The sequence below is a fragment of the Euprymna scolopes genome, chromosome 6 (assembly GCF_053919585.1).
Source record: "Euprymna scolopes isolate OS-2025 chromosome 6, ASM5391958v1, whole genome shotgun sequence".
In the NCBI taxonomy this organism is placed as follows: Eukaryota; Metazoa; Mollusca; class Cephalopoda; order Sepiida; family Sepiolidae; genus Euprymna; species Euprymna scolopes.
Window position 1 is genome coordinate 70,825,359 of NC_136487.1, and position 18,548 is coordinate 70,843,906.

Sequence of the window (18,548 nt, forward strand, 5' to 3'; positions counted from 1 at the left end):
GTTTTTGAACCCAGTCAACGAGGGGTACTTTTGCTAGTATATATATATATATATATATATATATATATATATATATATATATATATATATATATATATATATATATATACATTGCAATCATGAAGGGAAGGCTTTTATTGTTAATGATAAAAAGTAAAACACGTAAAGCACATTTGTCCCCTAAGACAGTGCTTAAACAACTTCTAAGTGTGGGAGCTAGTTATAGTAAGTTATAAAAATATATATGGAAATTAAGCTTCACAGAACATTCCGCGTTTCATTCTTGTGAGAATTCGTCAGGCTTATGCATATAATATTACACGGTAATATATATATATATATACATATATATATATTATATACAAATGTGTATGTGTAATATATATTATGCATATAATATTACAATATAATATATATTACCTTGTAATATTATATGCATAATATATATATACATACACATTTATATATATATATATATATATATATATATATATATATATATATATTCAGGTTTGAGGTGTTCAAAAGTCGAGACAAATGAAGACAACGAGGTTGTAAAATAGCGCTCAATTAAAAGAGCAAACCTTTTTTTATTATTTGAGGGTAAACAGTTCCATATGGTCGCTACAAACAGCCATCTGTTTCAGTCCAACAGACTTCCTCAGGCGACCTAGGACCTCTTGACGCCAAAAAGAAAAGTGGGAAAAATTAGAAAGAAACTGATAAAAAAATAAAAAATAAAAAATGGAGCTCTTCAAAAAAGAATATAAGAAGATCATAATATATATATATATATATATATATATATATATATATATATATATATATATATATGTGCATATAAAAAAAACTAGCAGGAAGATACAACGTTACCCGTGATTGAAAGGGGTCAACCAATATTTCACACTTCCAATATATTTATTGTTATTTAAATTGGCGAAATTGTTAATTTGTCAATCAGATCCATCAATTGTCTGCTCTATTCGGCACTCGGCGTGGTGCGCCAGGCGAAAGGAAACATGACTCCGCGTAGTGACTTATTCCTCAATACATTGTAGTCTACATTGCACTGTAGATAACCTACTGTTAATTTTAGACATTTTTTGTTCATTTGTTTGTTTTAAATTTAATATTTTAAAGTCAAGTATCAACGTTCTGTTGTGATCGGAAATATATCATATAAAAGATGCTACTGTTTATTTTACCACCGGGCTGTTCTACTTGTGCGATGATTAAACTTCTCAAATGCACTTGCAGACATATGATGTGCATTTTTGTAAAATTAAAAAAAAATCAGCCCAACTGTTTCGGAGTCTTTAGGGAACGTACTCATGCACATACACACAAAGTTCCTTATATCTACTTTTATGTATAAGTCACTTTGCGTGTGTGTATGCGTGTGAGTTCCGTCTTCATAGGTTCCGAAAGGTTTGAGCCGATCTTTTGCAAATTTCGCACAAAGTCAATTTATATGTCTGGCAGTGTTCTTAGATATGTTTTGTACATAAATTAATTTGATAATTATCGAAAATCGAAATAAACCGATCTTAAAATAGCTTTTTATTCTTATAGATAAAAAAAGCATAAATTTTACAGGTGTATATTGTACATTACACCAGTCAAGGAAGAAAAAAATCTTAGCAAATCATTTCTTAAAAAAAATCTGGTGATACAGCTTAGTTGTAGAGCATTCGACTACAGATGGAAAGATTTTCTGTTCAAGACCGGATTTACCTCACAAGTTTATTTTAATCTTTTTCTTATCATTGAGTTCAATTTACGATTAAAAATAAAAAGAGGTACGTTTAAAATCGCCGAAAATCATTTCTTCATTTGCATATTTTAAAAAATTTTATTAAACATTAATCAGAAGTGACTTTTTTTAGGGCATTCATCGTCAAGCTCAAATATCAGCTGACGTGACAATGTAAATGAACACAGACGGAATTTGATGAACGACATTATCATTATAATTTATTTATTTTTTGCGAATAAATCCACCGGGGAAATTATTCCTCATAATATATAGAAATCAATAGAGGATCGATTCTATAATACATACATACATAATCTGTATGAATTAAATTATCATATTTTAACGTATTGTACGACCAGGCAACGGCAGCCAACGCCGGGTTGTCAACTAGTATATATATATATATATATATATATATATATATATATATATGTGTGTGTGTGTGTGTGTGTGTGTGTGTGTGTGTGTGTGTGTGTGTGTGTGTGTGTGTGTGTGTGTGTGTGTGTGTGAATAGGGAGAGTTTTAAAAAAAGTCCACGATAGTTTACATGTAGCACATATTTATTTCATAAAATATGAATGGTGTTTCTACGAATAGATAATGGGATTTCCTGAACAATAATTCCGCCCGTATTACCCGTCATTTCCCTCTTGTAATGGTAACGAACAAAGGTTGCGGTCATCATCGATTCTTTGAGAACTCAGTTTACCAGTGGGTGGCTAAATCGGTCGACAAACAGTTTCTAAAGAACATTAAGAGCACTCGAGAATAAGAAGAGAAACACGTTCTCAGTTTGATTTAAAATAGACGAGCAAGTCGCAGTTCTCTACTTGTTTCTTGTTATTTATTCTATTGATGACAGGGAAATACCCTAGTTTAAGTGTATTGTTTACTTCGGTTATTTCTGCAACATTCAAACGTAGAATAGAATGATACCATAGACTCTGATTGGTTGAGCAAGATCACGTGTCAGGATAAAAGGGCATTTTCAATAGTTAACAAATTATATAGATTCCCGTTTCTCATTACAGCGTAAACAATACACCATATTCCCCCCCCGCCACCAAATCAACAGAGATTAGAGCATTCCTGTAATGATCTAGTCCCTCTTGGCTGCCTTGTTATTCTGGTCCTGTGCAGTTCTAGAAGATCAACCGTCCCAGGCTTTGCCTTCTCTTATTGAGAAGGGGTTAGCTTAATGATAATCGCGTAAGGCGCTCTTACCGGGAATGCCGACGGGTCTTCCTAGGCACTTTTTGCAGGTAAGAATGGCCTTCCTCTGGGCCGCTGACTTCTGAATTCTACTTTCTGACTCTGGAATCAACATTCGTTCAGTGGGAGAGAAACTACACCGTAGTTCTATATTTAAACTCGGTTTGATCAATAATGATTCTCACATAGCGTTTGTATTTTTTAAAAGGGTCACTACTTACCAAGGCCCAAAAGTCATTTGATGATAAGTTTGTCAAGTGGACCGTGAGACATCTTTAGAATGGGTAACGATGATGTAAATCGGGCAGGATTTGATTATTAAAGAAGAGTGTTGAATACTAATTTGTCAGCATTGGATTTGAAAACGAGCATTATGTAGTCAGATGCAAGCATCCCCGTTGTATTGCACATACATATACAGTAGTGTAACTCATACAGTAGTGTAACTCATGGAAATGAACTTTGTTCATGGAAGTTACGTTTAGTTTTAAGTACATGGAAAATTTTTATTTGTAGTAGTTATGGCTAGGCGAGTTCTTGTTGTGAATGTTTTACATGAGAAACCATATATTGGTGCTCAGTCGAGCAACTACTATGAAAATAAAGTTATAGAGAAAAAACTAGCAATATCTCTTCTGTGAGAACAAGTCTGTGAGGAAGAGAAAAGGAATTCCTAACTAGATTTCTAAGTTCATTTTGTGCCTTTTTGAGAAGGAAATGATGCTCTGAGCAGCATTTACTCAGATGTGGTAACAGTACCGGATCCTCAGGCGTATCTGATTCTTATACGAGTAGCCGATTATGTCAAGAGGAATATACTTTCTGGAACCGTGGAATGATCTATTTTCCTACGAGCTTAGCATTATTTTTATATGTCTTCCAGTTAGTGTCTGGAGTCGTCAAAGTTTATCAATGTAGGAAGCTTTTTGAAAGTGAGGGTCATTTATTTCAATCGGAGCAAAATGAGGATTCTATTGTTGATCGTGAAAGGAGAGACTTTGGTATTAAAAGTTAAAAAAAAACAACAACTTTATTCCCAATTCACTATTGCTTTAAGTTGAAAGAAAGAGAGGAACAGGAAGATCTTGATTATTAATGCTCTTTGAAGTGTTGCCATAGATGAGTTTCTCGTCTACATAAATATAAATGAATCGTTTTAGAATATAATAAAAGACAGAAAGAGGGTTGAGCCCAGAATAGTTACTATTTTAAACCTATAAGACAAAAGGGATTTGATGGTTGATAAGACATTCTTTGTTATTGTTATAGCTTGCAATAATCCACAAAGAGAACAGAACAACGGAATAGAGTTTAAACAATGTATTACTGGAACAACAACGTAAAAAGTTACAACCGAAAAGAGTAGTAAACGTCACCGAGCAGGCGAGGGTCGCTCTGGTGTTTAGTCCACACCTTGGACCAAAAGGTCTATGGTTTAAATAATGGATAGAACAGTCCATTTGGAGGGTGATTCCCTCACAACAGTTATATTACCGTTGTAATCCGCTGTTTATCTTGCAGGACGAAATCCATATTGCTTGTTACTGTGTAAATTGATTTTCTAAGTTGGCTTACTTTATGACTTATTAAAGAGTCAAACGACTTGCATGTAATGCACAGTAGTGTCATTGGTGCGTTCCGAAATGCAGTGTTTTAAAATAATGGACAGACTGATAAAGATTTACCAAGACATGAGATGCAAGCAGCGAGTGAACAAATTTGTAAGAATGTGAGTTAGTTTCGGTTGCTCTTCTTAAGTATCATGATTAGGATGTTTTCAAACTCAGTTACTTTGGTGACATCAAGGTTCTTGATAAGTTTCGATATTTTCTATAGAACGGTGTTTACAGTCATAAAGGGAAATACAGGAATTTGATGTAATGTTCATTACAAAATGCTTGTCTTTATCAAATGCTGATAAAATGACATCTCATTTTTCAGTTCAGGACCATATTTGCTATTCGCCCAGACTATGTATAGATTAAAATTTACATCCTTATTACAAGCACATGAGAGAAGTATAAAGGAAAGTTGTGAAAAGATATATCATATTGAAATCATTATATCAGAAATATCAAGTTGCGTATAAAATTAATGTTTGACATTTAAGTCCCATACATTAACTCGAATGGTATAAGCACAACACGCAACCCCAACTACATATATATCTAAATTCTTCCTAAGAAGGAAGATAATATCAACTTGCTTCTAAGATTGTTAAATGTTACAAATTCCATTTACGAAATAACGTTATTGTTTATGTTGTATTAAACGCGAAGTAACTCTTTGTCCTTTGTTATCTCCTTGATGTAAAGAGCATGTTGGGCAGCAGTGTTATCTGCCCATATATTGTCCAACTGAGAAGAGATATATTTAGCGGACTTTCGCTCATCTCAGATAATTAAATACTCATTTCTAAAATAAACTCTTTTTGGTTGTTATTTATGTAATAAATTATAATTATTGTTATTTATGTAATAAATTATAATTACTGTTATTTATGTAATAAATTATAATTACTGTTATTTATGTAATAAATTATAATTACTGTTATTTATGTAATAAATTATAATTACTGTTATTTATGTAATAAATAATAATTATTATTGCGTTCCAGAATCGTCTTCATCCAATTCAATTTTTTCATATTTGTGTCTTACCCTCACAAAAAACACTTCATTTCACTTGTGAATTCACTATTTGAAAAAAAAATCTCTACATTCCTAGATTAAAATCCCAGTTATGAATATATAAACGAAATAGATTACAACATTTTATAGTTAGAAAACCGAAGATAATTTAAAGAGTTTTACGCCAAATATATGGTTATTGTATTCATCCCTTTCCATAATTCACGCTTCTCACGACCCATTTTCAGATAAAAGTATAATGTGTAATATATATATGAGTTCATATATAATCATATTTTCTGGGTATATGTTTATTCATTGAATAAATAGGCTCAAATGATTATTCATTTAATATATAGCCTTAATTCCTAACTATTGTTTTAAAACAAAGTTTATCATACAACATATGAAAGCATGTGCGATACCCTTCCTCATCAGCCGCCAATCAGGGTGATAACACAATTTCGATAACTCAAGGTGGTACTGCAACTCCGGATGCTACCAAGCAGCTTTTACCACCGGACAGAGTATTAAAAAATACCCCCCCCCAAAAAACCCGATCAACAAGGAGAAATTATAACGTCTATTCATGCTGAAGTCTTTTTGCTCCCGACCAAATCCAGCTTGATGCATATTGAGCTGTGTTCCTAGCCATGACCCCTATTTTTGTAAGAAACGAAATGACTGAGTGTCCTAGAAATCCACGACAACCAACCTCAATAGGTATCACATGGCATCCCCAACCGTTTTCCACGCAGTCGGCACGCAGTGTACCATCCCGGTTTTTCTTCTATTCGTATGCCTCCTCCTGGTTTTCCTCGAAGAGTATTGTCAATTCTATGAAGAGGAAACTTTTCTTTGAATCGGGCCATGCTACAATGTCTGGCTGCTTTTCTGTTTAGATTATGTGGACTGAAAATTGTAGAGATGTCTTGAGATCCACAGAAATTCTCCTGTCATTCAACAGCTTCACATAAGAAGGTTTTTTCTTCCTCACAGTACATTCAGCTGAATTATAGGTTTCCTGACTGTAACAGGTTGATGTTTTTCTGTCTCAGATTGTATTTTCAAAAATTCCATAATTATTTCCAAAAATTATGTTGCTATGTTGTCATTGTAGAAGTAGATGAAAAGTATTAATTGACCCTTTGCATCAATACTTAATATTAAAATTTTATACGTAATCTCTGATTTAAAATCTATTGTCTTATTTACAAAAAAAAACAATTCCAACTTCATGTGCATTTTATTTTATTAAATTCCAAACCTAAATAATAAAATCACAATGTTTGGTCAAAATTCAAATTTATTCGCAACATCCTCCAACACTGATACACTAATTCCAAAAGTTTTTCTACCAATATCATACATATTTGTAGAACGATTTGTCTTTGGGCTCAAAATACGCCTTAGTTTCAAATATCACTTCTTTATAGGAGCCAAATTCTTTTGCTTGGACATCTTTTTGGGGCCTGCAAGCAATAGTAGTCGCTGAAGATCAGGCATTGGAAATAGTGTTTGTATGGACGCAATTCGAAGTTTGATAAACGCAGTTTTGCCATCGCTGTGGCCGAATTGTGACACGGTGCATTGTCTTTTTAAAATACTTGCTTTAATTTCTCATTTGTAACCGTTGTTTTGTGATTTCTTCCTTCAAATGCACCAATAATGTCATATAATATTCACTATCGACTGTGTTTTCTTTGCTCAAGATAAATGATGAACAAAATTGCCTTTTCTAAATATTTCTTGCTGATGAGTGAAATGCTCGATCCATTTTCAGTGACGTAAAGTGATATTGTAAGATAGTGATGCGAAAGCTCATTTTTGATGCATTTTTTACATAGGCATCATCACTTATCAAAGCCGAGTGGCCACTCGAGGATAAGGGTTAAAGCGTGTACAGTAGTAAATTGAACAATATAGTAATCGTTAGTAATGGAAATTTAGTAAATTCGTTAACTTAAGTGGAACGGCTCATCAAGAACTTGTTTACGTTGGACTTGAAGACAGCTGGAAAGCAGAAAAACGGAAGACAATTCCACAGGCGTGCAGTTCTAAGAAAGAAGTTTTGTTCATGGAATCTTTGTTTAGCTTTAGGCATAGATAAAGAGTGAGTGAAATTATTGATAGTGTTTTCTGCTAGACGGGTGTTCTTGTGAAAGTTGACGAGGGAGGACAATAGATTGGAGGTGAGACGAGCACTTGCCATAAAAATAACGATAAAGCAGAGACAGACTCGCACCATCTCTTCTGTGAGAAAGAGATTGCAGGAAAGAGAAAAGAGCATCCACTACTAGGTTACGAAGTCTATTTTGAACTCTATCAAGGCAGGATAAATCTTTTCTAGCAGCTCCTGTCCAGATGTGGCAACAGTACTCCATCCTTGGACGTACCTGGCTCTTATATAGGTATAGAATTGCATCAGCAGTTAGATATCTGGATTGATAGAAGAATCCCACCATTTTTCCAGCAACCTTTGCAACGGATTTGATGTATGTGATCCATTTCAGATCAGAAGTAAAGGTCAATCCCAGAACTTTGTCAAAACATGAAGCCTGCCTAAGACGAGATCCATTCATTTCAATTGATGCCAGATGGGGATCAGAGCGTTGATAATGTAAAGATAGAAGCTTGGTTTTAGATGCATTCAAAGTAACCAGCTACCTCTTTCCTCATTGTACCACGTGCCCAAGATCAAAGGAGAGAGAATCAGAGAGAACTTGGTCGTTTACGGTCTTTGATGTGCTACCATAGAGTGTGGTGTCGTCAGCATAAATGCGATTTGCAATTAGCATAATTTATATCTGTACCACTTCGTTTAAAGACAACATACTACCTCTTAACTGTTGTTTGCGACCGAACAGCTATCGTTATTTTCATGGTAAGTGCTTGTCCGAGCATCAATTTATGATTTCCTCTCGCCAAAACTTTACAAAACACACTTGTCTAACTCCGACTACTATCAACAATTTTCCCCACTCTTTGTCTGTGTCTAAATCCTAACAAATTCCGCGAATAATTCTTTATTCAAAGAACTGTCCGCTTGTAGAACGCTGTTCCACTAACCTGCATTCCAGCTGACTACAACATGGTCGTTTTTGTGCCAAATGTAAACAAATTCTTGTTGATCTGTCTTAAATAGTGACCTACCCAATTTCCATCATCATACACACACTAACGCTTATTCTCGAATAGTATTAGGTAGTTCCCTGTCAAAAAAGCACTAGGGGAGAGCTTAATGACTGGCAACTCTAGGAGTGTACAGACTATGGATATGTCCTGGGAACTCCAACTCAATAATCGTAATCTTTCTTTTCATGGGCGTCTTCAAGTCTAATGTAAATAAGTTATTTTTGAGCCACCCTCTTAAATAATCAAATTATACCCAATTTTGACGACTAACGAGTACTACACTAGCAGTATCAGAATTTTGGGTACATTCGAAGGCGAAGTCGCCATTTTGAATATACACCTATCTTTCTTTCAGATTTTAATAATAGTAAAACGTAATTTAAACCCGTAAATTTTATTTCAATAAAACGAGCAAAGACCAAATTTTAATATCATAAAAGCTTTAATAGAGAAATAAACAATTTTATTTATTTTTCCGTCGATTTCTTCACTTAACATTCGAACAATAACATTACTTGAATCTTACGATAATTATTTTAACGGCAAAATAAAGAACTTACCTGGTTAATGAGTAAGATAGGCTTTCTTTTAATCTTCCTGTATGAGAATTTATTCATATTTATGTATTATAATCCATGTATTTTTAAATGGAAGGATTTTTCCAACACACATCGCGACCACGCGTGCCTTTAAAGCAAGTTGTAATGACACCGGAAGTGAAAAATTATCTCTTACTTATGTACGGAGGCCTATAAGTGTAAAAAAAACCCCACTAATTCAGAAACCTTAATAATCTCGATATTGGATTATATTCCTTCAAATTTTCCACTTTTAAAGGTTTTCGGAGGCGCTGTAAACATAAATAACCATATATATATACGGCAATCGAAACTAGTAGTTTCCAAGATAAAAAATTTTACAAATGGTCACAAAGTGGGGGGTCACTTTTCTATAATGATGTGACGTCAAATGGGCACCCACTTTATGGCCACATTGCAATGAACAGATTTGGCCGTAATTTTAAAGGAATTTTCGAGGGTGGCTTCATATTGACCCTATATGAATAAAGTGTGGAATTCTTCATATTTACAATATATGATTAAACAAATATTTAATGTAATAATAACAATAATAACAAACCAAAACACGTCTTCTTTATAATATAAGTTTTTTATTCCGTTTTGTATAAAATAAACGAAGGTAACACTTTAGGATTGACATTTTGCAATGTAAGTAAGATTTTAATCAAATAATTTCTTATAAATTCTTCAAAGATGTGAGAAATTAAGCAGAAAGACAAAGAAATTCCATTTGCATTTATTGAAATAAGAAATTGAGTTTATTTTAAATTCAGGGGGAACAAATTAAGATAAGTTTGCAAATGTCTTTAAAACAAGAAAATAAATAAAATTTTCCAGCGTACATTTTGAAATCAGAATAAAAGTTTAAATAATTTTATTTAAAACAAAATAAGAAAATATAAATTCTCTTTAGACAGATTTAAATTCCAGAATGAAAAGTTTTTCAATATTTGTCTTTTTTTTTTTTTTACAAGAAAATAATTTTTTCCAGCAGACAGTTTGAATTCAGAATAAAAGGTTTGGGTTCAATTTTTTTTAACAATAAAATAAGAAAATCTAAATTTCCTTGGACAGATTTATAAAACATGATAGAAAGTTTGCAATAATTTTTTTTTTTACAAGAAAATAAATTTTTCCAGCAGACAGTTTGAATTCAGAATAAAAGGTTGTGATTTAATTTTTTGTAACAATAAAATAAGAAAATCTAAATTTCCTTGGACAGATTTATAAAACATGATAGAAAGTTTGCAATAATTTTTTTGAACAAGAAAAACAAATACATTTTTCCAACAGACATGTTGAATTTGGAATAAAAGGTTTTAAATAACTTTTTGTGAACCAACAAAAGAAGGAAATCTTTATTTTCTTGGATAGATTTAAAATCCAGGAGAAAATGTTTAGAGTATTATCTTTTTTTTACACAAAAATAATTTAAAATTTCATGTACTAATTTTACATTCGGGATGAAAGTATAATTTTAAAACAAGAAAATAAGTACAATTAACATTAACAGTTATATATTAGAATTAACCAATGGAAAAAACAATTCATTTAAATTTTACTAAGAATAAGATTTTTCCTATAACTAAAACTAAATTTATTTTGTAAAAAAAAAAAAGGCAAGGATGTAGAAAAAATTAGATAAAAATTAATTCATTATTTGCATAGTCTGCGGCAAATTCGTATTTAGTTAATACCACCTCTTCAATTACTTCATCTTCTTTATCATATTCTACAGTATACTTGTTATTTTCAAAACTAATTACTAGACCGTTGAATTGTTCTTCTACATTATTATCTTCCCAGATATGTAAAATACTCCTACCTATGATACTGCCTAACAAAATATCCCTAATTTCTACATGATCTGGGAACTTCTCTATCAATAGGTAATTTGGAAGAGATGGATGATTTCTTTCTAGTTTTTTAAATTCTATTTCTAATTGTTTTCTATGTTTATCGGAAATTCTTTTCTTAACAGTTGTATTTAATGTTTTTTTATATTGTGTATTTACTTTATGGTCTTCTGTGCTCTGTTTAATTGCTAAACTTATTAATTTATCCTGAAATTCTACATCTATTTTTTCGCCCTGGAAGAAATCTAAAACCTTATTTCTATTTGCTTTGATGAGATTGCTTATTGTAAAAGTATCTAAAGTAGATGAGGACTGTTTCCTACCACTATACTCACCAAAGACACTTTCTGCTTCCATAGTGTGTAACCTAGCTGAGGCCAGAGCATCCGTTCTTAATTTATCTACCCTAGCAAAACTAACTGTATACTGCCTTTGGATGACACCGATGATAGCTTCTAAAGACCTTTTCATCATCGATGTAAACAAGTCACAATATTGGGAAGGAGGACGCCTCATCAATTTACCTAAATCCTCATCCAAGTCAATTGGATTCCCAAAAAAATCAATAGTTCTTTCTAACACTTTCATGGGATCTTGAACTAAAATCTTTAACTGATCAACTACACCTTCCACTATCTGGATCCCATCTGTGAATGTATACTGATCTTTCAAGGATGTGTAAAAAGCTTTCATCCAAGGCCCTGAAAGAAGCTTACCTATAACACCTAAAACCTGTAACTCTAAGTATGCTACTTCATTCCCAAAGGCAGATTCTAAATTTTTGCACAAAGATTTCGAATTCCTAAAACGCCTTAAAAATGCTAAAAAGTCTTCTCTATGTGTAAAGTAAACCAAAGCTAAATGAAAAATTATATTAATTCTATTACCTCTATATCTAGGAACTACCTTAACTGAAAATTTATCTCCTAAGAAATCCTTAAACTCTTTAATTACACCTAAAGTATTATTATATCTAAGAGAAGACATTTTCATAATTATCTGATGTCCTATACAATCCTTGCCACTAAGGACTAATTCACTAACACTAGCATCCTCAAAATGTTTCAATTGCATACATACCTCCTTTGTAATTGCTTCCAAAGGATGTATGTTGCAATTGAGCTCTATTAATTGCTTTTCCCATTGCAATTCTAATATTTCTACAGTACGGTGATTGACAGCTGCTCTGTCTGTCAAACACGAGCCAATTTTTTCAATTAATTTATTTTTTATGCTAATTGCTGGTTCACCAAAAATTTTAGAGTGTACCTGAGCCAATTTACTAATGCAGTCATTGATGTGATACAAACGTAACTTTTTATCACCGAAAAACATTTTCGGCGATAAAGTGAACTTACCTGAAAAATTAATGTTTTTTACTCAAATAAAGTTTAAAAAGTCAAAATAAAATTTAAATACAACTTTCTCATCAGTTACAGAAAGTTAAAAAATACGGGTAGTAAAAAAAAACAAAAAAACTTACCATTATTCCAATAAAATTCTTTAACAACTAGTAAATACGTCTGAACGTCTGCTCTGAAGAATGCTGAATGTGAGTGAATGTCGGGTCAGAGCGTGACCTTCGTGGACGGTGTTTTTGCCTGACTTAAGGGAGATAACTTGTCCAGTTTTTTATTATTGTGCCTTGACGCTATCGTAGGAAAAATCTGATAGTTTTCATTTTTTCAATAACACGAATTACTATATGACGCAGATGTAGAATGGTATTTTTCTTTTTTTAATATCCTAAAGAAATACCTGAATATTTTTTTTATTATACTATACATCTGCATAATCCGAATTCGTCTTTTTTTTATATATCGAAAAAAAGGAAACCAGGAATTAAATATATTTATATAAACTGATCGACTATTAATTACTGGAACATTCTAAACAAAAATTAAGCTTCCACGTAAAAAAAAAAAAAAAAAAAAATAACACGTGGTTATCGAAAAAAGAAGGATTTAAATTTTGGACTTTACCGGTAAATTACCAGATAAGTGATATTTTTTTGTTGTTTTGAATTTGAGTATTTTATTTATTCATGTTTTATCTTCAATTTGTGATATATAAAACGTTTCAAGCAAAATTAATTATTAAATTTCTCATAGACATTCCAAAATGGGGGGGGGGTGAATTTATAAAACAACGCTTGTCTAAAATATTATATTTAGTTTATCGGAAAGAACATAAAATTTTACATTCACCCTGAAAAAAACGTAACAATTGAACGAATAGGAAAATTTTGATAGATTTTTAAAGTTTAAAAATTGAAAAATATTCATCTCATAAAAATCAATTGATTTCATTACGTAACAAAATGGCTTCCCAGAACGTACGCACGCACTTTGTAAACAATGTTTTTTAAACAATGAAAAATAATATTTCTATTATTTTTTAAACAACTTAAATAGTTTATTTTGGAAGCATATTCTATAAAGAAAATAAATAACCCACTTTAGAAAGAGAAATTACGAGTTTTCTATATTTTAATCGCAGTTTTCTGTTAGGGGTGTCAAAAATTCCCCCAAAATTCTGATACTGCTAGTACTACACTGCTGACCATCGTACACTCATTAAACTTTTCTCCTCGAGTGGCTTTCGGGCCTTGACCAGTAGCGACTCCCTTATCAATAACACTTATCAATCTATTACGTTGCTTAAATAGTATGTTTTACTATCAGAAAGCAATGCTTTATCAACATAATAAATTTAAGTTTTTGTACCGTTTTGAAACTTTGCAAAATCAGTCGCACTTAAATCTTATTTGAAAACTAAGAACCACATTAGGTGCGCCATTTGAAGGTTAGTACTCTATAAAACATTATAATTATTTGTCCGTGATACTATATGACTTATTATCAAATGTGCAAATTCATGGTTTTGAACACTAACCAGTAAATGTGACATGGATTGAATCGTTTTCAGTTGATTAGGCGGCGTAGATTTTTCTTATGTGTATTTCCATAACATTTATATATGCACTTTTCTCCAAACTAAATTGATACATAGGTTGGAATATAAAAAAAAAATCAGAAACCGCATCTTAGTACTTTAATCATTTCGATATACGCCTCTGCATAAAATCTTAACAACAAAAATATGCCGATGCCACGATGAAGACTATGGAGGAAGCTTATCTCTCGAAAGCACCGTTTTCGTGCGTTATTGGTTTATTCTTGTAGTCGCCTGTTACGTGTACTTTATGAGAAAAAAAAAATCCGAGGAGAGCTGAGGAAAAGACATGTGCTCTTTTAGCGTTTGTTTTTAAGTCACTGTAATTTCTTTGTGTTATTTGGCAACGGTAGAAGATTTAAAAATCGACGGTTGATCAATTAAGTAAGGTGTACATGTGATCTCTGGCTGTTAAGAATCCATCCTTTGAAAGCCATAAGACGTGCTCCTTATTTCGTTTCTTTTTTATATAAGAATAATCCATTCGTTTTCTACGCTTTTATCGCAGTCTGCTGCAGACAAGAGGCTTAAAAGGCGTATTATTTAACGTTATTCTGGCTATACACACACGCATATATATATATATATATATATATATATATATATATATATATATATATATATATAAAGAGAGAGAGAGCTAAGGAAAGAGAGAGGGGGAAGAGCGGTGACAGAGAAAAATAGAGTGAGAGATATAGAAAGAGACAGAGAAAGACAGAGAGAGAGAGAGTGACAGAGAGAAAGATACAGAGAGAGAGAGAGAGAGAGAGAGAGAGAGAGCTGTGTACTTTTCCTGCCAAAGACTGACGATATTCTATTCATTAATTTCTTGTATCAACGCCACTAAAGGTTATCAATTAGTGACTACTTAAAAAGATGAGAAACAACGGAAAAATAAAGTTTAGTGAGATGGATCAATAGTCAGTTGAATCATGAAGAATATGATGAAGGGATGGAATATTATGAAAGAAGTCTGCAGTTTTCAAAGTCCTTATTCCGCGGAGTTTCAAAGAAGGCCACTCTTGGTATTCTTCTTATGAAATATAAAGTAATTATAGTAATGTTATAGTAAAGTAAAGGGACAGTAAAACATTAGCAAATAATAATTGTAGCAAATAATTTGCTGGTTGATGCATTAGATGAAACAACAATTTATGATATTTAGTCATAAATTGTAGGAAAAACAGTTAAAAAATATGTATACATGAAACAATTGGAAAAAATAAACAACAAACCGGAAATAACATTTTAGCATGGGTAATGACTCCCTCATTGGGAATCCGAAAGGCGAACGAGAACTCCTTTTAAGAAACAAAATATCCGGAATTTTAGGTCCAATGGCTTAAATTTTAAAATGTGAAAAATCCAACTAACGATTATAAGAGAAATTGGCCTTTAAGTTGTACTGCGTTTGCAGAAATGCAGAAAAGTTTATATTCAATCAAAAGCAAATGGATAGATAACCATATATATATATATATATATATATATATATATATATATGTGTGTGTGTGTGTGTGTGTGTGTGTGTGTGTGTGTGTTATATTTAAAATGTAAGAAGTTATCGAATTAATTTTGTGTATTTCTTTTGTTTAATTGTCTTTTAATGGTCTGTGATCGTCTAGTAAATTTCTATGGGTGTATGTAGGTGTCAGAACCTAGAATAATACACATAACTGACGAATGTGGCGTACCTGTTTCTGCTGCTCGGCTGTAAGGATTCGCCAGCGTCTTGGGAGCTGCTTCCGTTAACAAAGACGCTTTCGAGACAAACAAGACGCTCGTGGTTTTTAAATAGTTTTATTCGTCACAGCAGTCCCGAGCGAATGACGATCTTTGGCTTGCCGTTCCATTTGGAAACCGTCGCCCTGAACCCTTTTTGGGGAGACACTACTCAACGCCCCCTTTCTTGTCGATGTCTTGAACCCAACTCAACCAACATTAACTATGTTTTAAAAACCGGAACCCCTGACATGTCGGATCTTGTCCCAACTACCTAGTTTTCTGGTGCAGTCGACCGGTCACCCAGTTTGTATATATGTCACGACATTGACCATTTTGACACTTTCTACACCTGTATTCGCTCAACCCATGATTTCCCACGATTCAAACTATTATCAATTTCGCTAGAATGATAAACAAATATATAGACAAATAGATAGAATAGATAGATAGACCAAAAACTGAATAATGCTTTCTAGCCGGCGTTGCCCGGTGGTTATATAACATATCTATTTATGAGAAAAGTGCAGAAAGTTAATATTTCAGTCAGTAAATATTCCTCATTTGTAACATTTGTATAAATTCAGGGTGACCCCCCCCAAAAAACAAAAACAAAAGCTAAATGAAGGCCATCTAGAACATATGCTGTAGAACGGAGAAAAAAAGGCAAAAGACCCGAGTGATTTGATATGATGTTTTGAATATAATAAACTAGTTATGACCAAAGTTTCATTTCATTCGAATAAAACACTAAGAAACGGGGCCTAATTAGAGTTGGAGCCCGTTTTTTTTTTGGGGGGGGGGTCACCCTGTATTTGGTTCTTTGTTATAATTATAAATGAGATGACGGTTACTATATAGTAGAATCCCGGGATGCGGTGACCCAAGGATACGGTTTTTTCAGTTTACGGTGTGGAATGGGTGTTTTTATTTCCGATCGCTGGTTACCGTATTTGCACCGCCTCACGGTGTTATATATAATGTTATTTGATTATATACATGTGTATTATATATTATACTGTATTTTGTTACTAGTAATGTTATTATATTACAATGGTCAACGTGGGTATATGATGAGGTACAGTATTAGTAAATACCTATCAGCTTAAGGAACTGATAATTAGTAACAGTAATTAGTAATTTTAATTAATATAATATTATTTTTAATGAAAATATCACAGAATTAATATATAATAATTGTTAATGCAATTAGATGATGAGGTAATGACAAAAGCATTAGTAATTGCTTATCTGTTGAGAAGTAGAAATAGATGTTGGATTTACTTTTGACATCGTCGGAACTTTCACTTCCCTTATATTGTATTTAAGTTCTCACATTACATGCGCGATGTTTCTGATAAAATGAGTAAGAATTTCTCTTCTCTGAGCTAGAATCTATTCATCTAATTCTTATCCTTGGCTAGTTCTTGACCTTAAAGTAGTATTTTGGAGGTTCAATTGTCTGGAGCGATTTTCATAAAAAAAAGCATAACACCAGGGTCTGATCGTTGGTAGTGAGAAGAAAGAACCATAATTTTCATTCTTGTAGAGTGGTTGTCCTACCAATAATTAGATGTACAAGGCCCTCCACTCTTCAAGCCATTTCTGGTGGAGGATATTAGTTCCATCTATCTAATTAACTCTTACCCATGAATGAGTAATGGTCCTGGCACTTTATTTAAAACAAAATCCCGAGAAACATTGCGTTACAACCCGCGACAGAAACTCCTATATTATTACTATTCCAAAAGTTACTTATCTGCTAATACCGTTATTGTCTGTAGTCGTCTTGGACTTGTTCATATTAGTAGAGTAAAGCAGTGTCGTTCAGGAAAATGCATAGTCGATGATTGCGCCGTCGTTGCCCCATTATAAACTCCTTGGCGCGCAAGTACCATTTAACAAGATATACATTACGATGGATGGCTTAATATATACAGATGTATAATCTGTCTATCTTTCTTTCTATCTATCTATCTTTCTTTCTATCTATCTATCTATCTATCTATCTTTCTTACTATCTCTCTCTTTCTTTCTCTCTCTCTCTCTATATATATATATCTATATATATATATATATCTATATCTATCTATCTATCTATCTATCTATCTATCTATATATATATATATATATATATATATATATATATATATATATATATATATATATATATATATATATACGAGGTACCTTTAATAGGTTTCCAGACTTTTTGCATATGGGCATTTTTAATTATAGTACACAAATGAAACTCTAGTATCCTCCAAAAAATATATCTCCCGGCTACAATGCATAACTAGTTATAACCATCAATTGGTTATCTAAAACATGCTGTGGTGTAGAGATTGTCATGATCTGTATTGAGAACAGAAACAAAGCTGTTGTTAACGTCTTGGTGATGCAGAAGAAATCTTGGCTATTACATAGCAATTGAAATTGACTCAATAGGAACTTTAGGAGGTGTCATGATCACAGGGGCTGGAGGTGTAACATTTGGAAGAAACAAAAAGTCTGTGCAGTTAGTTGTATTGAGAAAAAGAACTTCCATGCTACGTTGGACGACAGAGAAAGTACCTGGACTGTGAGGTGGAAATGGGCCATGAACGAAGCGCGAGATCAGCTGTGGAATACAATTCTAGATTATGCTATTTCTTCTAGGCATCGACTCGCATATTGAGAACTTCAGGGATGGATTAATAAC